The sequence below is a fragment of the Pongo abelii genome, chromosome 1 (genome assembly GCF_028885655.2).
Source record: "Pongo abelii isolate AG06213 chromosome 1, NHGRI_mPonAbe1-v2.0_pri, whole genome shotgun sequence".
Taxonomy (NCBI): Eukaryota; Metazoa; Chordata; class Mammalia; order Primates; family Hominidae; genus Pongo; species Pongo abelii.
In genome coordinates, this window is record NC_071985.2 from 21,466,473 (window position 1) to 21,493,089 (window position 26,617).

Below are 26,617 nucleotides of genomic sequence, written 5' to 3' on the forward strand. Positions count from 1 at the left end.
CGCCCCTTAGGGAAGTACTTACCTCAGTGCCGCGCTGGCCCCGCCTCCACCTGCGCCGGCCTGTCGCGACCGCAGGGGCGTTCAGCACACCGCCCTCCCAACCCGCCTCTTCCCGCTGCGTCACAGCGCCGCGCCGGCCCGCCTCCACACAGCGCGAACTAACATCATGACCCGCCGGCTCCGCCCACGGCGTACTTGTCCCGCCGTGTCCCTCAGAGAAGTACCTCAGTGCAGCGCGGGCCCAGCTTTCATCTGGTACGTCACAGCGCTGCCTCAGCCCGCCTTCTCCCGCTTATGTCACAGCGCCGTTTCCGTCCTCCATCTACACTGCAGGGACCTAACTAACGAACAACTCCGCCAGCCCGGTCCAAACCGGCCACTCTCCAAAAACCATTAATTGGGAAATGTGGCCGGGCGCGTGGCTCACCTCCGTGATCCCAACTCTTTGGGAGGCCGAGGCGGGAGGATCGCTTGAGGCCAGGAATTGGAGACCAGCCTGGGGATCATAGGGAAACCCCTTCTGTACCAAAAAATTTAAAAACTTTTTTGTGCCTGTAGTCCTTGCTACTCGGGAGGCTGACGTGGGACCGTCGCTTGAGCCTGGGAAGTCGAGGCTGCAGTGAGCGGTGTTCGTGTCACTGCACTCCAGTCTGTGTGACAGAGCGAGACCCTATTTCTTTCTTTTTTAATTTTTTGAGACGGAGTTTCGCTCTTGTCACCCAGGTTGGAGTTCAATGGCACCATCTCCATGAAGGGAATTCCTTCATGCTCACTGCAACCTCCGCCTCCTAGGTTCAAGCGATTCTCCTGCCTCAGCCTCCTGAGTAGCTGGCATTACAGGCGCCCGCCACCACGCCCAGCTAGCTTTTGTATTTTTAGTAGAGACGGGGTTTCACCATGTTGGCCAGGCTGGTCTTGAACTCCTAACCTCAGGTGATCCACCAACCTTGGCCTCCCAAAGTGCTGGGATTACAGGCGTGAGCCACCGCACCTGGCCATGGGACTCTATTTCTAAAAATTATTTTAAATTTTTAAAAAAGATTTATTGTAGGCCGGGTGCAGTGGCTCACACCTGTAATGCCAGCACTTTGGGAGTCCGAGGCAGGCAGATCACCTGAGGCCAGGAGTTCGGGACCAGCCTGGCCAACATGGTGAAACTCTGTCTCTACTAAAAATACAAGATCAGCTGGGTGTGGTGGTGTGCCCCTGTAATTCCAGCTACTGGGGAGGCTGAGGCAGGAGGATCACTTGAACCTGGGGGGTGGAGGTTGCAGTGAGCTGAGATCGAGCCATGGCACTCCAGCCTAGATGACAGAATGAGACTCCGTCTCAAAAAAAAAAAAAAAAAAATGTATTGAATGTGAACTGCAGGAGGGCAAGAAAAAAAGTAAAACTTTAAAAAATTCAACTTTTAAAAAATGTGTTGGGGCTAGGCACCATGGCTCATGCCTGTAGTCCCAGCACTTTTGGAGGCCAAGGCGGATGGATCGCTTGCCCCGGAGTTGGAGACCAGCCTGGGCAACATGGCAAAGCCTCATTTCTATTTTTTTAAAATACTACTAATAAAACAGTTTGTTGGACAAGGGATTGCAACCTGGAATACATGTGCTATGTCAGACCATAGGTGCTGCATTGGGGGAGGTGGGCAAGGAGAAGCTTTTTAGGCAAAAAAGGGGAAGTTCACTGTCAGAGGCAAAATTATGTCATATGTATTCATAGGTCTCGTTGGCTTTTATTCGTGATTCATGAATTGAGGCAGCCTTCATTCTACAAAATAGAATAAAAGCCCCTGCCTGAATTAGCCGGGCGTGGTGGCGGGCACCTGTAGTCCCAGCTACTCAGGAGGCTGAGGCAGGAGAATGGCGCGGACCCAGGAGGCGGAGCTTGCAGTGAGCTGAGATGTGCCACTGCGCTCCAGCCTGGGCGACAGAGCGCGACCATCTCAAAAAAAAAAAAAAAAAAAAAAAAAGCCCCTGCCTGGGCAATAGCAGAACCATGGGTTTTGTAAGGTGAGGAGAACGAGGAAACAAGATAGAAAAATAACAGATTGGTAACCTTAGCTTACTTCAGATTACTCTTTTGTAAGGGTTAGAGAGCAGAAGGGACTTCCTTATTATGCCAACTGAGGAAAAACTAATCTGTTTTGGGATTTATTTTCTTATGTGGTATTTAACATAAGTGATTTAATTTTGGTTTGGTCTGGTCTATGGGGACCTAGTGCAAGAGCTCAGTCCAAAACAATGGCCTCCCATGATTTTTTAAAAACAATTTTTACCCATTTTGATCAGGCTCTCACCTAGCTTGACCAAAACTTAAAAGTGCCTCTCTCAGTTACTATCAGTTTGGGTTTCTGGTCTCAACACGTCATTGATAGGTTACAGTGTCTTCATGATCATGCTTTTTTTTTTGAGATGGAGTCTCACCCTGTCGCCCAGTGCAATAGCACAATCTAAGCTCACTGTGACCTCCGCCTCCTGGGTTCAAACAGTTCTCTAGCCTCAGCCTCCTGAGTAGCTGGGATTACAGGTGCCCACCACCATGCCCAGCTAATTTTTGTATTTTTAGTAGAGACAGAGTTTCACCATGTCGGCCAGGCTGGTCTCAAACTTCTGACTTCATGATCCGCCTGCCTCGGCCTCCCAAAGTGCTGGGATTACAGGCGTGAGCCACCACGCCTGGCCATGATCATGCATTTCTTTGAGTTTTTGTCATTCCAGCTGAAGAGGGACCATTTGATGTTCAATGGATGGTCACATGCAAACATTTAAAACATTTGAAAGGGTACAACGCACCAGGGAGACTACTATTGTGACTGTCAGGAGGATAATACCAAGGGTTTGGAGTATGTTCCTTAGCCAGGGTACCCGTGAACCCAACCAACGAAAACTGAATAGATCAAACAATAAGCCAGATAGGGAGTCTACCCATTTTAACCAAGTAGCCTGTTTGTTAATTTTTTGCAACTGAGTCTACAATACCTGATATATTTACCCATGTGCAACAAGATGTGTCAGAAACCACACAGACCCCTCCCTGTTCAGCTAGTAGGTAATCTATGTAAAATTAAGGCAGGGAGTGAGAAAAAGTGGGTCTGGTTTGCTTTGATGCCAAACAGTTGCATCAGGGATGTTGCCAAACTTACCCACTAAGCAAACTAAAGGATCTGTTGGGTCATAAAGATGAGAGTCTGGCCTGACAGACACAATATATTTATCAGGTAACACACAGAAGCTACTGGTGTGAAATTCTAACTACAGCATTAGCCTGCCAAGTGAAAGAGGTAGGCATGAGCAAAGAAAAATTGAGAGGGGCAAGAGGCTAGTCTTGTTTGGATATCTGGGGAAAAGTTTCACAATGTAAAATTGTCAACTTCTGGTCCTGATTTGTAATATGACTGTCTCTGGTTATGACAACAGATGGTTTGGTGAACTCTGTATGGTCCACACATTGGCATGAGACTTGTCCCTTGATGTTTACATCAAGTTGTCCAGCTTAGTAGTTTTGTTCTTAAGGTGGAGAGTTGTCAACATATGTTGGAGGAAACAAGAAGAATTCAGGGTCCAGTCCATTCTGCAGGTAGATAATAAAAACTCTAGAACAATAAACAAGGCTACAATCTAATAACAAGTGTACTATAATGTTCTTTCTTCTGAAACATACATTTTCTCTTTACAGTTGCCCCTCATTTCTACCAGAGATAATCATCAAGACTAATTTGTTTGCAAAATGTTTAGCCTCATCAAACTTGCCCTGCTTATTTAGACAAGTTCAGTGAGAATAGCATCAACCACATAGGCTCTTTTGAAGTTTGCTTGGGTGGAACTTTAGATCAGGAATCTCAGAATGAACTTTAAAAAACCTTTTGGTGCTAGGAAGCCAGTGTAGATAGAATGTGTCTGTAAGTACTGCAGGCAAAGTCTGTATCTACAGTCTCAATTTCGATATCCCAGTCATAATATAACCAATATTTCCAATTGTGTCCTGTTATAAAGAGGGCAGATTCTCCTCCTCCTTCTTCCTCTTCTTTCTTCTTTCTTCCCCTTCTTCTGTCAGGGCCTCACTCTGTTGCCCAGGCTGGAGCACAGTGGTACAATAATAGCTCCCTACAGCCTCAACCTTCTAGCGTCAAGTGATCGTCCCTCCCATCTCAGCCTCCCAAAGTGCTGGGATTAATCCCTCACTTTTGGGAGGCTGAGATGCCCAGCCAAGAGCAGATTCTATTGAACATATACAAATAATTATTTTGTCATAAAAATAAGAATCCTCATGAGTAGTTTCTAAATTCTGGAAGGATCAGGTAGGGAGAAAAAAGCAATGTCTCCATTTTTGTTCACAAAGGTATAAGTTACCAAATTGCCTTAAGCTATAGATAGCCTAAAAGAAAAGATTTCCTTAAATCTGAAAAACAAAAGAACCAGCAATATTTTTGAATTTTAAAAAGACGTGGAAACCCATAATTCATCAGTCCATTTAGTCTCATGTGATTAATTTTTGTCCTGCTTGATGTTGGGTTAGCAATTTGGTGAGTCTAGTTTTTCCCTTAGAGTTCTAGAAATTCTTACCCAGCCCAATGGTATGATATTAAAATGATCAGAAATCTGTACTTGTCAGAGTCTTTTCCATCTGTGGTGTCCTGATATAGAGATGTTGTCCACAGTTCCTAGATCATAGTTCCCAGAACCATTGTTACAGTCTTTTGTTATGATGTTGGGTGCTTTGGGTCTCAGGAGACAGAATATCTCCGACCTTCTCTTTCACTTGTCCAAGGCAGGACTCTAATCTGATTGTGGATTAAAAGACCCTCATTCCAGAAAGGGTCCTTCCCCATACTCTGGAGGAAGGACGTGGACAGGTCTTGCTACGTTTAGATCAGACTTTATTTTTATCCAATCATATTTTGACACAGTTGTCCATGCTTCTATCATGGACAGCCAATAAAGTATAGAAGGCCCACAGGACAGGGTTTGGGGGGCATCCAGAGAGCTGAACATGTGGAGGCTGAGAGAAAGGTGAAGAACTCATCCACAGGCTGGGAGGGTGTTGCACCCCAACTCCATGAGGACAGAAGCTCCTGCGCTTAGGACCCTTCCAGACCTCGCCCTATGCGTCTCTTCATCTGGCTGTTGATTTGTATCCTTAAAAATACCCTTCTTAATAAACCAGCAAACATAAGGATTATCTTCACCAACTACCGCCGCGCTGCCGTCATGGACACCAGCCACATGCAGCCTATCAAGCTGGCCAGGGTCACCAAGGTTCTGGGCAGAACCGGCTCTAAGGGACAGTGCTCTCAGGTGTGCATGAAATTTATGGAGGATACGAGCCGCTCCATCATCCACAATGTAAAAGGCCCGCTCCATCATCCACAATGTAAAAGGCCCCGTGTGCGAGGGCGATGTGCTCACCCTGTTGCAGTCAGAGCCAGAGGTCGGGAGGTTGCACTGAGCTTGGCTGCTCGCTGGGTCTTGGATGTTGGGTTCGACCACTTGACCAGTGGGAATGGTGTGCTGCGTTCTCCTTTATTTTATTCTTGGCCTGCCACACAGGAATTGAGATGTGTCTTTAAATAAAGCGTTTGTGTTTCAAGTTAAAAAAAAAAAAAAATTGGCTGGGCACGGTGGCTCAAGCCTGTAATCCCAGCACTTTGGGAGGCCAAGGCAGGCAGATCACCTCAGGTCAGGCGTTCAAGACCAGCCTGGCCAACATGGCAAAACCTCGTGTCTACTAAAAATACAAAAGCTAGCTGGGCATGGTGGCGGGCGCCTGTGATCCCAGCTACTCAGGAGGCTGAAGCAGGAGAAATGCTTGAACCTGGGAGGTGGAGGTTGCAGTGAGCTGAGATCATGCCACTGCACTCCAGCCTGGGCAATGGAGCAAGACTCTGTCTCAAAACAAAAACAAAAACAAAAAACAAAACAAAACAAAACAAGAAAACATGTTTCCCTGAGTTCCGTGAGCCACTCTAGCAAATTAATAAAACCCAAAGAGAGGGTTGTGGCACCCCCAGCTTGAAGCCAGTTGGTCAGACGTTCCCGAGACCTGGACTTGCAACTGGTGTCTGAGAATGTCAGGGGCAGTCTTGGGGACTGAGCCCCGAGCCTGTGGAATCTGACACTGTCTCCAGGTAGATAGTGTTAGAATTGAATTGGAGGACACCTCGCTGGTGTCCACTGCCTGGTGTGTGGGGAAAAGCCCTACACCTTTCATCACAGAAGTCTTCTGTGTTGATTGTCATGGCAGTGTGAGAACAAAGGAAAAAATCCGATTTGAGAGAATTTTTCCCAAAGCACCAAGGTTTCCATGCATCTCCTTGAAGACACAACCACTTTAGGATTATAGTTGCTTGCAAAACACTTTTAGAAAAGCATGAGTATAAACCAATTAACTGTGAACAACCAGACTTTAAATGGCCATGGGTAAAGATCTGATGAGAGTGCCTAATAATAATGTCTCAGTTGACAGGAAAATTTAGTTATTTCTGTGGCATACAACGATTTAACAAAATAACCCAAATCATGGCTAACATACCAGAGTTTTAGGAATTTTATACAATTTATGAAACACATATTAATAACACGTCCATACAAAAATAATTCAAAGATGGCTTAGCATCAGTTATTTGACAATGCTTCCCATATAGTTTTGTTTTGTTTTGAGACAGAGTCTGGCTCTGACACCCAGTGCCACCCAATCTGTACTCTGGGTGACAGAGTACAGTGGTGCGATCTTGGCTCACTGCAACCTCCACCTCCTGCGCTCAAGCGATCCTCCCACCTCAGTAGCTGGGACCACAGGTGCGTGCCACCATGCCTGGCTAATTTTTTGTTTTTTGGTAGAGATGGGGTTTCACCATGTTGCCCAGGCTGGTCTTGAACTCCTGAGCTCAAGAGATCCATCTACTGTGGCCTCTCAAAGTGCTGGAATTACAGGTGTGAGCCACTGTGCCTGGCCCCCATATAATTTAACATGCCAAATGAAAATAATTGGTTTGATATATCTCTTTTGGATGTTCCAGAGGCCTTCTGGAATTTCCCAAAATTAGCTTGACTCAAAACTTAATTTAGAATTGGATTTTGGGAAATTTGTCAAAATGTAAAAAGGTTTAAAACACTTGATTAAAATAGGATCTCAGGTCACTGTGGAATAACAATCATTGATTTAACCAGAGTAATAATTAAAATACTTAAAAAGGCAAATATAGGTTACAGAGTTGTCAACAAAAACATAGGTATTTTAACATTGTGAAGACTCACTTAAATAATCAAAGACCCAGGCTGGGCATGGTGACTCACACCTGTAATCTCAGCATTTTGGGAGGCTGAGGCAGGTGGATTGCTTGAGTTCACGAGTTTGAGACCAGCCTGGGCAACATGGCAAAACCTTGTCTTGACAAAAAATACAAAAATTAGCTGGGCCTGGTGGTGTGCACCTGTAGTCCCAGCTACTTGAGAGGCTGAGGTGGGAAGATGGCATGAGCCCAGGTGGCAGAGGTTGCAGTGAGCCAAGATGGTGCCACTGCACTCCAGCCTGGGCAATAGAGCCAGACATTGTCTCAAAAATAAATAACTAAATAAAAATAAAAAATAAAGACCTAATAAAAGCCAAAGCACAAAAAATTATCTTGATGAAACACAGAATCTTTTTTTCCTACACCAATTGAAAGGAAAAAGAATCCTTCACATTCTCAGACCAATACTCCAAGAAAACTTTGTCATCTTAACAAAGAGCAAATACTACTTTTGCACCAGTGTACTATTAATGCTAAAGCTAATTTTAATAAAACCATTCAAATAAATCCATTCAGTTTCAGTCAGGTTTGATAACACAAAATTTCCACAAACCATTTATAACCCCTTTGTTAAACAAAAGTGTGTTCTTCATATCTTTTCTTATCAAACACATCTTTTTTTTCCTTGCAGAGAGTTGTTTTCTTTCTAGTAGTTTAATCCCATATGTTATTACAACTTTTAACTGTTAGAATCTTAATTTCTAGAATACTAGCAAGCATTGTGGTGAACTTATATCAGCATTCACCATTTCATAATTTCTGGAAACAATATTTCATCTTACTAGACCTAAATACACTTAGCTTCTCTATACCATGTAAGAACACGATGCCAAAGTTTAAACTTATGCTTAGTAATTAATGTTTCAGTATGCTAACTTACTTAAGACATATTTATACCCATGTGAAGAAAGTGTCTGGATAAAGTCCATCTGCCAAACCCTGAGTGGCCCATTAGGCAGGTCAGAATGGCCAAGGGCTGTTCACACTGGCTTTCCAGGATTGATTTCAAAGCAGGTCTGGCAGGTCAGGTAAGCCCTTTTTAGCAAGTCCATTGACATGGCCCCACCAGTACTGTTTCATAAAGGTGATCCTCTTTTCCATAGCCCCATGGCTCAATTCATGCACAATACTTAACAGAAATTTCATGGAGAAAAGTAAAAGTACAGGTAAAAGTAAAAGTAAAAGGACAGGCCTTTTACTTGGTCCACACCAGAGTTCCTCTCTATCACTGAACCATCAGTCTGTATTTTTCCCGTTGTGGTTTTTTTGGCCTCTGGTGCTCGATAATGTTCATCTTTAGTCATGGTTCTAAGATCATCCTTTGGAAATCTTTCCAGCTGGATAACTCCATGACAGAGAATTGATCAGTAGGACTCTTAAGGGCAGCATTCTTAGCAACATTCTCAGCAAGGTAGTATCCTCTAGCCTCCACGGAGTCTAGTTTCAAATGGCCTGGAACCTTTATCATGGCCACAGCAGCAGGTATTTGTATTGCATATAATAAATCATAAGGTTCATTATTGAAAGTGAGGAAACCTGTTTCCACAACATTCCAAAATCATGAGCAACTCCAAATACTTACCTGCTATCTGTATAAAGGTTAGCAGATTTCCCCTTAGCGAGAAGGCAGGCTCCAGTGAGGGCAAATAGCTCCACCTGCTGGGCTCAAGTGGCTGAAGGCCAAGAGGCTGCTTTCCCAACCTCAAAGCAAGTGGGCGTAGCATAACCTGCAGGATATTCACCGCGATCATCCTGCAAGTATGAGCCATCTGTGAACCAGGATAGCTTCACATAGTCCAGGGGAGTTTTCTGTAAATCCTTTCGGGGAATCAAAAGATGATCCACTGGCCGGGCGCGTTGGCTCACGCCTGTAATCCCAGCACTTCGGGAGGCCGAGGCAGGCGAATCACGAGATCAGGAGATTGAGACCATCCTAGCTAACACGGTGAACCCAGTCTCTACTAAAAATACAAAAAAATTAGCCGGGCGTGGTGGTGGGCGCCTGTGGTCCCAGCTACTTGGGAGGCTGAGGCAGGAGAATGGCGTGAACCTGGGAGGCGGAGCTTTCAGTGAGCCGAGATTGCGCCACTGCACTCCAGCCTGGGCAACAGAGCAAGACTCCGTCTAAAAAAAAAAAAAAAAGATGATCCACTAAAATCAGTCTTGTGGCATCTCATCCCAGAGTAGAGAGGAAGGAGAGTGGCGGGATTAAGTTTATTACAGCAAGAGAAAGTACTATGGGGAGTGGTTAACAGAAGGATCTCATAAAAGGTGAGGTGGCTAGAAGAAAATGTGGCACAAAAATGGTCCAAGGAGATCCCCTGACGACTTCTTTGGTGGATTTGACCCACAGGGTGGTGGCAGGGATAGCCCTCAGACAAGGAGATCTGCAAGCTCCTAGGTGCCACTGTTCACTGTAGTATCATATGGGAATATGCTGATTTTCGTGCTTTTAAAAAATTTTCAATTTAAATTTTCTTCAGAGACATGGTTTCACTCTGTCACTCAGGCTGGAGTGCAGTGGTGTGATCATAGGTCACTGCAGCCTTCAACTCCTGGGTTCAAGTGATCCTCCCACCTCAGCCTCCCAAGTACATGGAACTATAGGTGTGCTACTATGCCTGGCTAATATTTATTTTTTTTGTGCGGGGGGGGGTCTCGTTATGTTGCTAAGCCTAGTCCCAGACTCCTGTCTTAAGTGATCCTCCCACCTCAGCCCCCCAACCATGGCCAGCTGCATGCTTTTCAGTTAAAACTGCCAGGGTGCTTCCTTCTTTTTCATGTACAGAAAGGAAGAATTGGGGGTTGTGTCGCTTCTCGGCCTTTTGACTAAGATCAAGTGAAGAAGAGGAGTTGCCTTAGTCTCCTGTTGATGTGACTGAATACCTGAGACTGGGTAATTTATAAAGATAAATAATTTATTTCTCACAGTTCTGGAGGCTGGGAAGTCCAAAGTCAAGGGGGCATATCTGGTGAGGGCCTTCTTGCTGGTGGGGACTCCCTGCAGAGTCCTAAGGGAGGTGGCTAGGGACATCATATGGTGAGGGGGGTGGTCTCTCTTCCTCTTATGAAGACAGAAGTCTCACTCCCAGGATAGCTCAGTAATCCATTAACCCATCAATCCCCAAATCCATGAATAGATTAACCCATTCATGAGAGCAGAACCTTTATGATCTAATCACCTCCTAAAGGCGATACTTCTCAATACTGCTGTATTGAAGATTAAGTTTCAACATGAATTTTGAAGGAGACAAACATTCAAACCATAGCAGTTGATAATTAGGGTGTCCCAAGGCTGGGGAATTTAATAAAATTCCCTGTTTAGCTTGTCAAAAGCCACATCTTCTGGGTCTTCCCAAACAATGGGGTCCGGTTTACTGGTTTTAGCAGAGGTGCTGGGCCAGAAGAGAAGACCTGGGGATCCAGCAAACCCGAGAAATCCACAAAGCTGGTGCTCAGTTCTAGATTTATAGGGAATTATAGGGATTATAGGGAATTATAAAATTTCTTGTATGCAGTCTGGGTCTGAGTGTGGTCCACTTTCTGAAATTAGGTGGCCTAAATATTTTTCCTGGGTTTTTAACAGTTGTAATTTTTCTTTAGAAACTTAATGGCCTTTACCAGCTAGGAGTTTTAACAAGTGTACACTGTCTTCCTCACATGCTGCCTGTGAGGGAGAACAGTGGAGGTCATCCACATATTGCAGTAGAGTGGACCCATGAGGAAAGTGACATCCTTCAGGTTGGCCTTTAGAATTTGGAAAGTAAGGGCCAGGTGCGGTGGCTCATGCCTGTAATCCCAGCACTTTGGGAGGCCAAGGCAGGCAAATCACAAGGTCAGGAGATCAAGACCATCCTGGCTAACATGGTGAAACCCAGTCTCTACTAAAAATACAAAAAATTAGCCAGGCATAGTGGTGGGTGCCTGTAGTCCCAGCTACTCGGGAGGCTGAGGCAGGAGAATGGCATGAACCTGGGAGGCGGAGCTTGCAGTGAGCCGAGATTGCACCACTGCACTCCAGCCGGGGCAACAGAGCCAGACTCTCCATCTCAAAAAAAAAAAAAAAAGAATTTGGAAAGTAAGAACGGCTCTCAGTGAAACATTGGGCATGACCGTCCAGGTACACTGTTGGCCTTCCCAAGTGAAAGCAAAAGGCCTTGACTGGCCTGGCTGACCAGATGTTAAAGAAGGCACTGCACAGATCAATTGCAGTGAAGAACTACCATCAGTTGGAATTGAGGTCAGCAAAGTATGGGGGTTTGAGACAACTGAGTGGTGAGGTGCAACCATATTGTTTATTGCACAAAGGTCTTGAACAAATCTCTACTCACAACCATTAAGTTTCTTTACTGGCACAATTGGAGTGTTAAACAACTGTGGTACATGACATTACAAGACCTTGTGCCTTATAATCTGCAGTGATGGATTTTATGACCAATAGATCTTCCTTCTTTGAGGTATTTAAAGAGTCAGGAAGTTGCAGGATTGAGTCAGTTTGACCTGGTTTGTCAAATCCCAAAATTATTTTCCCGTTTTGGGAGAAAGAAAGTCCTGCATGATGTTTGTTTGCAGGCCAGGCACTCTGGCTCATGCCTGTAATCCCAGCACTTTGGGAGGCCAAGACAGGCAAATCACTTGAGGCTAGGAGTTCAAGACCAGCCTGGCCAACATGGCAAAAACCCATCTCTCTTAATATAAAAAAGATTTTTTTTAAAAAGTGTTGGCCAAGAATGTGGACAGGAGCTGAATTACTAAGAACAAAGGAAATCCTGTAAGAGACTGAGGCAGAAAAGGATAGATAAGACTACAAAGACATCTTGAGGTTTGTTATAGATTCAAAACTATTTGTATTTACTCCAAAGCAGAGGCTGGTTGAGGTTAGTGGAGTTGAGCCCTGGAAATGTGGCTCCAGTAACTATAAGGACAGTTAGGACCTCATTCTTGATCTTAAGAGTTATTTCCCTAACATTGTTGTGGGGAAGGATGAGAAGAATCCCTACAATTTGTTGGAGTCCCATTATTAGGAGTTGATATGGTTTTAATGTCCTGCCCCAATTTCATGTTGAATTGTAATCCCCAGGCTGGGGGCAGTGTCTCATACCTGTAATCCCAAGACTCTGGAAGGCTGAGGCAGGTTGATTGCCTGGGCTCAGGAGTTCGAGACCAGCCTGGGCAACATGGCAAAACCCTGTCTCTACCAAAAATACAAAAAAATTAGCCGGGCATGGCGATGTGGTCCCAGCTACTCAGGAGGCTGAGGTGGAAAGAATTCTTGAGCGTGGGAGGCAGAGGTTGCAGTGAGCTGAGATTTTGCCACCACATTCCAACCTGAGTAACAGAGTGAGGCCCCATCAAGAGAGAAAGAAGGAAAGAAAAAAGAAAGAAAGAAAAGAAAGAAGGAAGGAAAGAAGGAAGGAAGGAAAAGAAAGAAAGAAAAGGAAGGAAGGAAGGGAAGAAAAGAAGAAAAGGAAGGAAGGAAGGGAGTAACAGAGTGAGGCCCCATCAAGAGAGAAAGAAGGAAAGAAAGAAAGAAGGAAGGAAGGAGAAAGAAAGGAAGAATGGAAGAAAGGAAGGAAGGAAGGAATTGCAATCTCTATCTAGTATTTGAGGTGGGGCCTGGTGGGAGGTAATTGGATCACAGGGGTGGATTGCTCATGAATGGTTTAGCACCATCCTCTTGGTGCAGGTGCAGTCCTCATGATAGCGAGTGAGTTCTCGAGAGATCTGGTTGTTTAAAAGTGTGTGGCACCTCCCCCATTCTCTCTTGCTCCTGCTTCACCTTCCGCCATGATTGGAAGCTTCCTGAGTCCTCTCCAGAAGCAGATGCTGCATGTTTCTTGCACAGCCTGCAGAACTGTGAGCCAATTAATTCTTTTTTTTCTTACAAATTACCCAGTCTTGGGTATTTATAGCAATTCAAGAATGGCTTAATAAAGGAACATATACCTTGAGGGTTTTGAGGGAGGGGTCATTTAACTCTCTTTAACTTATAGCAACCTCTCTTCCAGTGTCCAGTTTTTTATAATAATGGTAGGGGCCAGGAGGATTTTGTTTGGGGGCTTCCGTTTGTTGCAGCTGGTGGTTGAGGATTCTGATAATTTTCTTTTTATTGGTATCCTCATGGGGCTGATTGGCCAACCTTACTAAATGTGGAGTGGACATGGCTCCCCATTCCATGTGGGTTATTTTAACAAGTTGGGAAAGCTCTCAAGTTAGGCCATTCACAAACATAGAATTAAAGTCTACTCAGGTAGAATAAACATTTACAGAAGTCCAGAATTGTCCTTAAAGATGATGCGGAGTCAACTGTAATAATTCTGAACTGGTTCATTTGGTTTTGGGTACAAGCTGAATCTTGTTCCAGTCTATGGCTTTAAGGAAAACTTAAGGATAGCTCTGTGGGTCTTTAGATTGTGAGCTTGTTCCCAGTATTGGGGCGTTTGTCTAGTTCAGGTGCGGTCCAGTTAGCTTTAGCCATCCAATGTTGGGCTTAGCCTTCATCAACAAGTGTATGAAGCAGCTGGTATAGATTGGGGAAGCCAGGCTGATAGGCCTGGATTACCATGTTGAATTCATCAGCAAATGAGTTACAGTCTTCAGTGACTTTTGGGAATTCCTTGGCAATGGCTCCGAGTTCAGCCTTAGTCCAAGCCTTGGTCAAAGGAACATAGGAGACTTGGGATTTAGCTGGGTCATCAGTGCTCATAGGAAGGGCTGTAGGAAGGGGAGGAGGAGGTTCCAGGGAGGAGAGAGTCTGGTCCTCTAAGGGCTTTTTTTTTTTTTTTTTTTTTTTTGGCCTCTTTTAATTGTTTACTTGCCTCAACTGGCTTTGAGACAGTGTTTTGTATAGAGGTAATTTTTGAGTCCTGAATGTGCTTTGAAGCCTCAAGATGCCAATTGTAATATGTCTCCCATTCAGACTGACCCTATAGCCATGGTCTCCTAATTTAGTTCTCAGAAAAGTAAGCTTCAGAACTTTGATCTGCAAATGGCCATTGGAGCTCCAAATTATCCTTGGTGTAATATGCCCATTGGTTTAAAAGGGTGCACAAGGGTGAGCCTGAATTTCTGGACATGGAGCTGGCTGGGGTCCTAAAGGAGGGTTGCCCTGCATGTTTTAGAATTTGGGAATCCCATTCTCTTTCTTAATCTCTCAAAAGCAAACAGAAAATCCTATTGGTCCTTTGAGGAAACTAAAACTCTTGAACAAAGTGTTCTGCTTTCACAATTATGCCTTTCACAGGATACTTGTTTTGCTTGGTGGATGGCCTTTGCCCTAAGTTGTCTGACCTGTGACCACGGAGCCCTTGTTACACAGCAATTTTCTTGAAACTGGTAGGCCCCCAGTGGTAATGTTGCCTGTCTGTGACCAGTCTGTCCTTTCAAAGGAGTCTTTGACTTTGGAGACTCGAATCTGTTATAAAATGGTGGTGAGCACCCCAGTGGCTCTTAAGTGTTCAACCGTGTCCAACAATGTTGTGTTATTTTGCTCTCAAACGATGTTTAGAAACAATGAAAACAAGGGGAAAAGGTCTAATTTGCATGCAAGCAGCCAAAAATGAAACCAAAAGAATACTCGCCATGTGCAGGCTAAAGCAACTCCATCTTGGATGCTAGTCTTCCATGCTCACTTCTGATTAACCCCAGTCCTGGGACTTGTAGGAGTGTGGACTCACTGCACATCCTGCTATAGGCCAAAACAATCCCTTCACATTATCATAAACGTGACCATAAATCCTGCCTTTTGGAAAATTCTTGTCTTTCCCTGCGGGGTTGACTTCAATTGCCCTACATATTCCTTCCTTATAAAGGCCTGGGTCTAGGGGGTAACAGAGAAGGGATCCACCATCTGCAGGCTGCCTGAGTCATAGCTTTTGTCCATAAGTCTCTATCAAATTTTTTTTTCTGAGATTTCAGATTTGTCAGCCTCTTTCTTCAGCCTCTCAGCTCCCCCGGCCTTTTGCAGGTAGGTTTGCATAGGATAGGCTTTTCCAGTGCAGAACACACAAGAAAGGACGCAGTGTCAATAGAAACAAATCCTGAATAAAGTCAGAGAGTTCAACAAAAAGGAGGGAGTTTGAATCCAAGATAGAACTAAACCACACAGAATAAAGATTACTCGTGGAAGCTGAGAGTGCAATGGACTCAGGTGGGTACTGCATATGGTTCCAGAGGTTGCTGATCTGGGAAAAGCTCCTCCTTTCTGTGTCAACCTGAAATTGTTAGCAGTGGTGAATCTGTATGGGTCTGCACCAACCTGAATTCTTGACACACCAAGGCAAATTTTAGAGCAGGAATGAAAGTTTATTATTAAAAAGTTCTAGAGCAGGAACGAAAGGAAGTAAAGTACACTTGGAAGAGGACCATGAGGGCAACTTGAGAGATTCAGGTGCACGATTTGACCTTTGACTTGGGGTCTTATACATTGGCATGTTTCTGAGATCTTGCATCTCTTCTCCCCTGATTCTTCCCTTAGGGTGGGCGGTCTACATGCTCAGTGGCCTGCCAGCACTTGGGAGGGGCCACATGCACAGTGTGTTTACTGGAGTTGTATGCATGCTTATCTGAGGCATTCTTCCCTTACCAGTTGAGTGTTCCTAGAGGAAGGTCATACACCAGTTAAACTCTGCCATTTTGCCTCTTAGTGCTCATGCTTGACCCCACTCACTCAACTCCTAAGATCTTATTTGGAAGCGGCTGATTAACAGCTTCAGGTGTTATCTATTAGGAGACAGCGTTCCCTGGCACCAGCTGCAAACAATTATTTTAAAGCAACAGTTTAGCAACCACCTGATCATCACCTGGTGATCATTTGACATTCCTGGTTTGGGGGAGGGCCTCTCCTGCCCTGCTCATGTCTGCCTAACTACCTACAGTAACAAAATGAGCAAGAGAGACCAGTTCTCAAAACAAAGAGTTTATTTGTGAATAGCCAAGGAATTGCAATCTGGGATGCATGTGCTTTTGTGGACCATAAGCATATTTGAGGGGTTGGGACAAGAGGAAGCTTTTGAAGGTAAAAAAGAGTAAGTGCATGTAAGATATTTTGAAACAGAAACTATTGTTCACAGGGGCTTATTGCAGGCAGTGTTTGTTCATTGGTGGTGCTGGATGTTGCTAGCAGAGGTGTAACTGAACTCAGGTCTGGGCCACTTGTAGCTTGAAAGGCAAAAACTCAAGAGACAAGCTTTGGTGAAAGGAAAGTTAGCTTTATTCAAGAAGCCAGCAACCCAGGGAAGGCAGTGAACTAGGGTTCAAAGATCACCTTTCTGAGTCATGCTTCTAAATCAGGGGTTTTTAAGGGAAATTAGGGAAAATAATGAAAACATTCTTGTGAAACGTGGGCATTCTCTGGTGGGCAGTTAATCCTTGCCATCTTGGTCAATGCTTTGTGGCCTTCTGTGGGTATGGTCAGGCCGGCCAATTCATTCCCAGAGTTGTTGGTTGGCACATTTTAAAAAATCTCTGTTGAAGGTCCTCTTTTTCTGAGGCTGTTTTTAGTGAATAATCTAAAGACTCAAGCAAAGCAATAATTGTATTCAAGCAAGCAAGTTTTCCTCTAACATGGAGTCAGTACTGTTACAGAGGCTCTTCATAGAAGAGCCTCTTCTTCCATGGAAGTGACTTAACTGAAAGTTCTGATAGGGAAAGTCACCTGCTTATGTCACAGCTCTGCACTTGCCCACCCCACTTGCCCCTGCAGTGACATAGGTCACCACTGTGCAGGCCTGGCTTAAGTCAACCCATGCCACCACCTTGGGTTGTCAGCCTTAGAAAGACTGGCTTCCTAAAAGAAAACATTTTATTTGGGAATAGCAAAAGATTGCAACCAAAGGTATGCATGTATGATATTGTGAAATATACATATTTAGGCTTTGTCTCCATTTTGGGGGCTCAGAAACAGATATTCCCAAAATATAGCACTTTGACATGTGGAAATGAAGAAGCTGCAAGGTCTCTCTGACCTTCCCCACCTCATGTCTCCCAATTCTCTGTCTCTCCCAAAGCACAGGATAAAGTTGTTCTCTGAAGCTCCCTTATCTGCCTAAAGAAGAAAACAATTTCCTCTGGTCCCTTCCCTGAGTTTTTATTAACTGAATTCATATTGCAGGGAGAAAGTCTGAAGTCAGTCCACCCGGACAGATTTCACAAACCACCATCTACCCTGTGAGCCCAACAGACTTTGTGGAGGCCATTGTATGTTCTTCAAGCCCATTGAACTCCCCTAAAAGTCATTTACTGAGCTCCTAAAATCATTTATGCTTCCCCATCTCCCTTGCCCCTAAGGGCATGTAACCATCTGTACCCACTCAGTGGTGGGGTAGTCACTCTGAGATTCTCTCCCATCATATTAATAAATGTGTGTGTCATATATATTCATCGCTGTTTTGTCAGATGATTTTCAGCAAATCTTGAGGGTGAAAGGCCTTTCCTGGCATACAACACCTGAAGTCCTTGATATCTCTATAAGTAAGTGATTTTTTGTATGCTAATGAGTTGACTGGTGGCTGGCAGCCCCTAGGTAGCTTCAGAATGGGGCTTGTCACTGAAAAGATCAAGGCAGGATTGGAATTTTCAGCCTCATCCCCACCTCCCCATGTCTGGGGAGGGGAAAGGGACTGAAGGTTAAACTGAGTACCTATGGCCAGTGATTTAGTCAACCATGCCTAAGTAATGAAGCCTCCATAAACACCCCAAAAGGACTAGGTTTGGAGAGCCTGGGTAGCTGAACACGTGGAGTTTCATGGAGGGTGGCTGACCCACAGAAAGCGTGGAGCTTTCAGCCACATAACTTGCCCTGTGCATCCCTTCATCTGTATGCTTTATAATAAACCAGGAAACCTAAGTGTTTGAATTCTGTGAGCTGCTCTAGCAAATTAATCGAATCCAAAGGGGGTCCTAGGATCCATACTTTATAGCTGGTAGGCCAGAATACAGCTAAAGCAACTTGGGGCTTGTGATTGGCATTCAAGTAGAGTCGAACTGAACAGAGGAAACCCAGCTGCTATCCGCTGCAAAACTGATTGCTTGCTTAGTGTGTGTGGAGAAATCCCCATATGGTGTCAGAAGCATATTGTGATAGCCAATGATTAAAGATTTTTTTTAAAAAAAGTGTGTTCTGAGAGTATAATATGAAAAACTCTTTGTTTTAATCCACTCAGCATCTACGGAAGTCATAGCCCACCGGAGGAAAATCGGGACAAAAGGGAGTTTTTAAAGACAAAGAGAAATCCCTGCAAACTGCTTTGAAACTGTCAACCTAAAAAACATGTAGAGAAAATTATCTCTGGATATGTTGAGTTTACTCGGGAATGAGAAGAAATGAGGATTATAATTCAGAATGCACAGTAGAGTGTGTTAAAGTGAACTAAATATGGCCTGAGGGCTCCATGCTTCTATATTTAAGTTTTTGTGGATGAACTGCAACCTAACTTAATAGGTAGACAAGATTGAAAACTTAGGAGTATGCGCCTGTAACAATAGCTAAGTCTGGGCCAATCCCAGATGCCATACTTCAACCATTCATACCCTGCTGAGTGTTCAAACTGTGTTCAAATAAGGCAAAAGCAAACCTGTAACCAATCCAACCGTTCTGTACCTCACTTTCGATTTGTGTACATCATTTCCCTTTTTTTGTCTATAAATCTTCTTCCACCATGTGGCTGCACTGGAGTCTCTGTGAATCTGCTGTGATTCTGGGGGCTGCCCAATTCACAAATCATTCATTGCTCAATTAAACTCCTTTAAATTTAATTTGGCTGAAGTTTTTCTTTTATCAGGTTGTGTCAGAAGTGGGATTCGAGGTAGAGCCTCTAGCAACCCCCAGGAGTGCTGAGTGAATATGCAAGGTACCTGCAGGACCCACTTGTGTCCACTGATCTCTTGGAGCAGCTGAGGATTGTGGGTAAGCTCTCAGATTTCAGAGCTCCAAAGATTTGTGTTTTGAGCTCTCTGAGTTTCTTTGAGCAAATTTCTGATCCAAACTGGGTTTGGAAGTCACGACACAAACTGGGCTGGGTACAGGAATGGATTTGATCTGGGAATTAACTGGCTTTGATCCAGTTAGAGGCCTTTTACATATGACTGGGTCAGAAACAAACTGGTAGTAAGCAGTGATATTGCAGGGGTTATAAAATTTGGCTTTTGAAAATTCATAGGAATTTTTGTGTTCTACCCCTTTGTTTCATTTTTCTTGTGCACTTAGGTAGGAAAAATCATTGGCTAAGTTAATTAAGAGAACCTGAGAATAAAGCCAATATTTTAGGTAAAAATAGGATTCTTAATTTCTGGAAAACTGAGTTCCTTCCGGATTACACATTAGGCCTAGGAGGCAGCAAAGTCTCACAGAAATGGCAAAATCTTACTAAAGATAACTTACAGTGGAATGTTCTGAATGAGCAACACATTGAAGTACATTTAAAAATGAGGGCTCTCAGTAAAGTCCCTTTTGGCTAAGAACAGGTTAGGCACTATGGAATGTTAACTGCTATTCTCTTTGGAATAATTTGCCTTGCACTCTTTGCTGATGGTTGTGGGTGACAAGATTAGGCATGTATGTACAGGATAGTAGTAGCACATAGGGAGCTTTTTCCTCCCAAATGGGGAAACTTGAGAGCTGATGAGACTGCTGGAAAAGATATCTTTGCTACTGACAAGCGGCCACCTGAACTTTGCAGTATTGCTGCAATGAGTCGGTCTTGCTCTGGCCTTCCTGAGCTCTTCACCTTCCCCATCCTGCCATGGGTAATACTTTTATTTCTCTACCTTTCCTTTCCATCTTTTCTGTTACTCAGGGCAACCATCTTGCCCAGAGACCATATATTGAAACTCCTAGTCAGAGGTTGGATTAAAGACAATGGGGCCCATCTGGGGGCAAATTTAAGTCTTGCCAGTTTGATATTGGCTGCTAAGCAGAGTGGCTAATGTCTGTGTTTTATCACACATATTTTGCTCTGGCCAGAATGAAAAAAGAAAATTTTCCTTTGTGTTGTGTCTTGGCCCCCAGGGCTATGGTACAGCCAGCTGGGTCATTAGGGCCACTCAGGGAAAGAGAACCCAGAAGCCTGGCATGCCAGCAAAAGGGTAAGAATTTCTTACCAGTCAGACTTCTGATCTCTCTCTCTCTCTATGCAAACTTGTTGAATGAATGGTAAAAATCACTGTTTATCCCCTCTGTAAATTCTGATTAATGGAAAAAAGGATTTGTGAGGCTGGTCTTAAACTGTAGCAAATCTGGTGTGCTTTGTGTGTCTTTCTGTATTGTTCTGTCATAAAGAGGGGTACCTTAGGATAGAACATAGGTTTAGGATGCCCATAAGCCCACTTTTTAAGATGGCTCAGCAAATTGGTCAGTTATGTCCTTGGGAGCTTGACCTTGTAATTACGTGGCCATGCTTTCTCTTTTCACAATGGCGGCCTGGGTTCAGGGTTCAATCCCTAGATTAGGGGATGAGCCTTTCTGATTAATATTTGGGTGACCTTTGCCATTTTTAAATTCTCTTCCCCTCCACAAACTGTCTTGAATTTTCCCTTCTCAGAGCACCTATGAGGTTACTTTTGGTAAAGTTTAAAAGCCAGAAATATCAGCCATTTGGCCTGGCTAAAGTCAGGTAATAAGAAATTTTAGAAGTACTTTATTAAAGAGTTCTATGGTTAAAAGTCAGCTTAACTAAAAGCAGATATTCAAGCTCTAACAGCCTGGAGCTCCTTGGGAAAAACAGGAGGCACCAGAGACCCTTTCCTGGCCCTGTTCCTCCAAGGACTCTGCCCTAAAGTGAATAATCAAATTAAGAAACTTAAAAACTGGCAAAAAAAACTTACAGCTACTGTAGTAATCTTCTTCAGTCTGTCCGTGTAGTTATGTATGTGTTGTTGTGTGTGTAATGTTTATATAAAAGAGCTCTAATTGGCTTAAACAAAAATAAGCACTTAAATAATTTTAAAAGAAAAATAAAAACTGTAATGCCTTTTAGTTCATGTAAGTTTAGTAATCTTTGGAAAACAAAAACAGCTTAAAAATTATTGATAAAATAGGTCAGGTGGCATGGTGGCTCACGCCTGTAATCCCAGCACTTTGGGAGGCTGAGGAGGGCAGATCACGAGGTCAGGAGATCGAGACCATCCTGGCTAACATGGTGAAACCCCGTCTCTACTGGAAATACAAAAAATTAGCTAGGCGTGGTGGCGGGCGCCTGTAGTCCCAGCTACTCAGGAAGCTGAGGCAGAAGAATGGCATGAACCAGAGAGGTGGAGCTTGCAGTGAGCCCAGATCGTGCCACTGCACTCCAGCCTGGGCAACAGAGCAAGACTCTGCCTCCAAAAAAAAAAATTATTGATAAAATAAAGACATTTATTTTAGCCTAAAATTTATGTATTTAGTGTTTAGTCTAAATTATGCAGGTCAGATATTTATTATTTAATATTTAGTCTAAATTATGCAGGTCAGACATTAGGTTTCCTTAATGCTTTAAGGTCATATAATGCTTTGACTTTTGAAAATTGTTCAATTAATTTTGGGGACATTAAATTCTAAATAAGTCCTGGGAATATGTGGAATTAGCCATGCCCCCTAGCTATGAAAAGAAGTTTATAAAGAAAAGAGACTTTATATAAGAAAGGGTCTTGTAAGCTAAATTCTTCTCCTGAAGTAAAATGACTGGTTATTTAAAAGAGGCATGTTTAAGACAAGTCAGAAAGTCCAAGCATGTCGTAGATGCTCTGTGTAAGTTGTGAAAGGATTCATAAAAGAAAATTTATGCACCAAAAGTGAAAGTTGCTAAGAATTACCATTATAACATGTAATTGAAACTACTGAAAAAAATAGATTTTACAAGGTGTGCAAGGAAAATGAAATGTGTTTTTGGTTAAGAGATTATAAAAGGGCATGGGAATATAAATTTTTGCCTACTTTAGAGGGTTAAAGGATTGTTTTAAATTAAATTAAATTAAACTAAAGGTTTAAAGAAATAGTGGAAGGTTTGTAAAAATTAACCTTGTAAAAGAAATTCTATGTGTGAAAATATTGACTAAATTTAAAGGGGTATTATTTGTTTTTTCCCTAAATTGAATGTCAAAATAAAAGTACAACAGGGTTTTCTTAAAGCACTAATCTGCTTTTTAACAAAAATTTGTAAAGGGTTATAAAAAGTTTATGAAAATCTCGCCTTATGGTCAAACTGATTAAAATTGGATACATTTGTCTATGAGGTTATATTAAAAACTGTGGTTGACATTAATAGTCCACTAATGCAAGGGTGAAATTTGGCTTTCTCTCTTGAACAAAATTTTCATTTAATATTGAAAGATAATGAAAGATTTTGTTTGCCTTTTAAATACACTACCAAAAAAAAGGGGAGGGGGGAAATACACAAGACAGATTATTTGGAAAGGTAAGTCTTCTTTCTATTAATGAGTAAAGGTTTTTGCCTTTTGAAAAATGTTTGAGTCATCATTTTGGCTAAATGAATGACTTATGGTAAACTGGAATTCTAGTTCATAATATCAAATGTTTTAAACCTTTAACATTTTTTTTTTTTTTGAGATGGAGTTGCGATCTTGTTGCCCAGGCTGGAGTGCAATGACATGATCTCAGCTCACCGCAACCTCCACCTCCTGGGTTCAAGTTATTCTCCTGCCTCAGCCTCCTGAGTAGCTGGGATTACAGGCATACACCACCATGCCTGGCTAATTTTGTATTTTTAGTAGAGATGGGGTTTCTCCATGTTGGTCAGGCTGATCTGCAACCTCCACCTCCTGGGTTGAAGCAATTCTCTTGCCTCAGCCTCCCAAGTAGTTGGGACTATAGGCATGCACCACTATGCTTGGGTAAATTTAGTATTTTTAGTAGAAATGGGGTTTCACCACATTGGCCAGGGTGGTCTCAAAGTTCTGACCTCAAGTGATCTGCCTGTCTCAGCCTCCCAAAGTGCTAGGATTACTAGGATTACAGGTGTGAGCCACCATACCCAGCCCAATTTGGTGGTCTTTCTTTTTTCTTTTACTTTTTTTTTTTTTTTTGACGGGAGCTTCACTCTCGTTGCCTAGGCTGGAGTGCAATGGTGCAATCTTGGCTCACTGCAACCTCCTCCTCCTGGGTTCAAGCAATTCTCCTGCCTCAGCCTCCTGAGTAGCTGGAATTACAGGCACCTGCCACCATGCTCAGCTAATTTTGTGATTTTAGTAGAGACGGGGTTTCACCACATTGGCCAGGCTAGTCTTGAACTCCTGGTGTCAGGTGATTCACCCACCTTGGCCTCCCAAAATGCTGGGATTACAGGCATGAGCCACTGCACCTGGCCCCAAAATGGTCTTTTTTGACCTCTAACTTTGGAATACTACAGAGGGCCCCTAAAGCCTCTAAAAGAGAGGTAAACAGAATTATTTAACATGTTAAGTTACATAGAAGCATTGTCAAAATAAAAATAATGTTTAATCTTCTGTTTATATTTTAGTGGACAATAATATATGTTCCAAAATTATATAGGATTTCTAAAATTCTAATATGTCTGAGTATATACTGTCAATCATAATTATGGTTATTATGTTATTATACACGACAGAAATAACCAAATTCCCTTGTATAAAACTGCTAACCCAAGTGAAACAGAAAAAATTAACTAAATACAGGCCAGGCAGAGTGACTCACACCTGATTTCCCAGCACTTTGGGGGGCCGAGGTGGGCAGATCACCTGACAGGGTCAGGAGTTCGAGACCAGCCTGGCCAAAATGGCAAAACCCTGTATCTACTAAAAATACAAAAATTAGCAAAACCCTTTATCTACTAAAAATACAAAAATTAGCTGGGTATGGTGGTGCAAGTCTGTAATCTCAGCTACTTGGGAGGCTGAGGCAGGAGGATCACTTGAACCCAGGAGGTGGAGGCTGCAGTGTGCCAAGATCATGCCACTGTACTCCAGCCTGGACAACAGAGTAAGACTCTGTCTCAAAAAAAGAAAAAATTATTGAAATTCCAAGAAAATGCTTTGCCAGATTTTCATGTTAAACCAGCCAATACTAAAATTGTTTAGATATACAATTTGAACTCCAAGGTCTGAGTCAAATTACCTATGATAAATTGGAGAAACAACTGGTATTCAAGAAGACATAAGTCCAATGTTAAGCATGGACTCATGGAGAACCAGGATGGCCACCTCGTCCCTCTTGAGACTCTAAGGCTTTTGTTATTAAAGGTTCTGGATTTTATGACTCACATGGAAAAGATAAAATGACCCAAATTTAATATACTGATGTGGTTAACTTGTAAATTGCGAAAACTGTTTAAAACCAATGCTTCCACAGTTGCCAGGGATGGCAGAGCTGAGGCTGCTCTCCTGGACACTGAGCAGAGTTCTGTGGCTCTCAGGCCTCTTTGAGTGGGGAGCTGCCTGGCAGCCCTGCATCATGGAAGAGAAAGTGCTAAAGGTTTATGATTTGATTCGAACTATCTGGGACCCAGAAAAGCCCAATACTTTAGAAGAACTGGAACTGGTAACAGAAAGTTATATGGAAGTTCAGGAGATAAATGAAAAAGACTATCTGGTTATTATCAAGTTTACACCAAGAGTACCTCATTGATATTTGGCGATTCTTATGGGGCTGTGCTTAAGAATAAAACTTCAGCGGTGTTTACCATTTAAACATAAGTTGGAAATCTACATTTCTGAAGGAACTCACTCAACAGAAGAAGATATAAGTACGCAGATAAACAACAAAGAGCAAGTGGAGACTGCAATGGAAAACCCCAGCTTATGGGAAATTGCGGAACAGTGTGTCCTTGAACCTGACTGGTAGCTATTTTAAGAGCCACTGACCTGTAATTGATATATTTGTTTAAACTCTTTGTATAATGTCAAAGACTCACGTTTAATACAGAGATGATTTGTACCTCAGATCATTTTTAAAGGGTTATTTCCAAGCAAGATTTAATTTTAAGATAGTACCTAATTTGTTCAGTGTATAACATTCTCAGGATTTGTAACACTTAAATGATCAGACAGAATAATATTTTCTAGTTATTATGTGTAAGATGAGTTGCTATTTTTCTGATGCCCATTCTGATACAAATACTTTTCATGTCCAATATCTACTGTGCCCAAATGTATTCAATTTAAATAATTACTCTGTAAAATAAATAAGCAGATGATTCTTGTAAAAAAAACACACACACACACACAGCCGGACACAGTGGCTCACACCTGTAATCCCAGCACTTTGGGAGGCTGAGGTGGGTGGATCACAAAGTCAGGAGTTCAAGACCAGCCTGGCCAATATGGTGAAACCCTGTCTCTACTAAAAATGTAAAAATTAGCTGGGCGTGGTGGCAGGTGCCTATAGTCCCAGCTACTCAGGAGGCTGAGGCAGAAGAATCACTTGAACCCGGGAGGTAGAGGTTGCAGTGAGCCAAGATCATGCCCCTGCACTCCAGCCTGGGCAACAGAGTGAGACTCCGTCTCAAAAAAAAAAATAAAAATAAAAATAAAACCAATGATTGGTTCCATATTCCTGGGAAGGTAATCAAACCTTCAGGTACATTTGGCTACCCGATGAGTCATTCAAACATGTATAAATGAATTTCATTCCACTGTCATTTTCAATGCATATTTTATGTTATAACAGCTAATTATTATGCCAGAGTATATTTTCACTAGATAAAGAAAACTTTTTATGGTTCACTAAGGACAATCAACCCCTTCACAATCCAGAACCTGAAGACTGACTCTTCTGAGAACATCAGAGAAAGACTGTCCTTCTACACTGCAACAAAACTTTGGAACCTTGAACCTTGGGTTCATAAACAACTGAGAGGGGTTCCTCTACACTCTTGGAACTGTACACCCGTTGGAATACTTAAGGTAAAACTAACCCAGAAAGTTTCTTCCCAGAAGAAGATGGCATCCTTGATGTGAAAAGCTTTTCCCATGATCACGGATCAAGACTTCTATGACGAGACTCTTATCTTTGAATATTTTTTCCTTGTTTATGCCTCTATGAACAATAGAAATGAAAAGGGGTTCTATTATGTTCAGTTATAGGGTATACTTTTATTTGTGAAGGATTTTGCAGTCAGCCTTATATGTGAATAACCTTATACTTTGATAAAGACAAGACGAAGGCCCAATGTAGGTGAAAAACTTTAATTGTACATACATTTCCTCATAATCAGTAAAAACTCCTCTTAACCCACATCATGGGTTAAAGAGAACATTGTCAGGGGGCCTTCACTTTTCTAAAAGGACATCGTTTGTTAGGTCCTTTTTCCATGGTTTAGAATAAAATAGGCAATAACTAGAAATGTATCCCTCATAATAGGCTTTCTAGCAGATTCTACT

The 26,617-nt window shown here is 42.8% G+C and overlaps 1 long non-coding RNA gene and 1 pseudogene across 1 annotated transcript; both read left to right on the forward strand.

Moving 5' to 3' along the window:
* The first annotated feature begins 1 nt into the window (after window position 1).
* On the forward strand, window positions 2-26,399 carry LOC129047601 (uncharacterized). Its single transcript, XR_008509375.2, has 3 exons — window positions 2-255; window positions 18,451-19,193; window positions 25,966-26,399. It is a non-coding gene; the product is annotated as an uncharacterized LOC129047601 (long non-coding RNA).
* Window positions 24,449-25,446, forward strand: LOC129047566 (cytosolic iron-sulfur assembly component 2A-like; annotated as a pseudogene).
* Window positions 26,400-26,617: the final 218 nt, after the last annotated feature.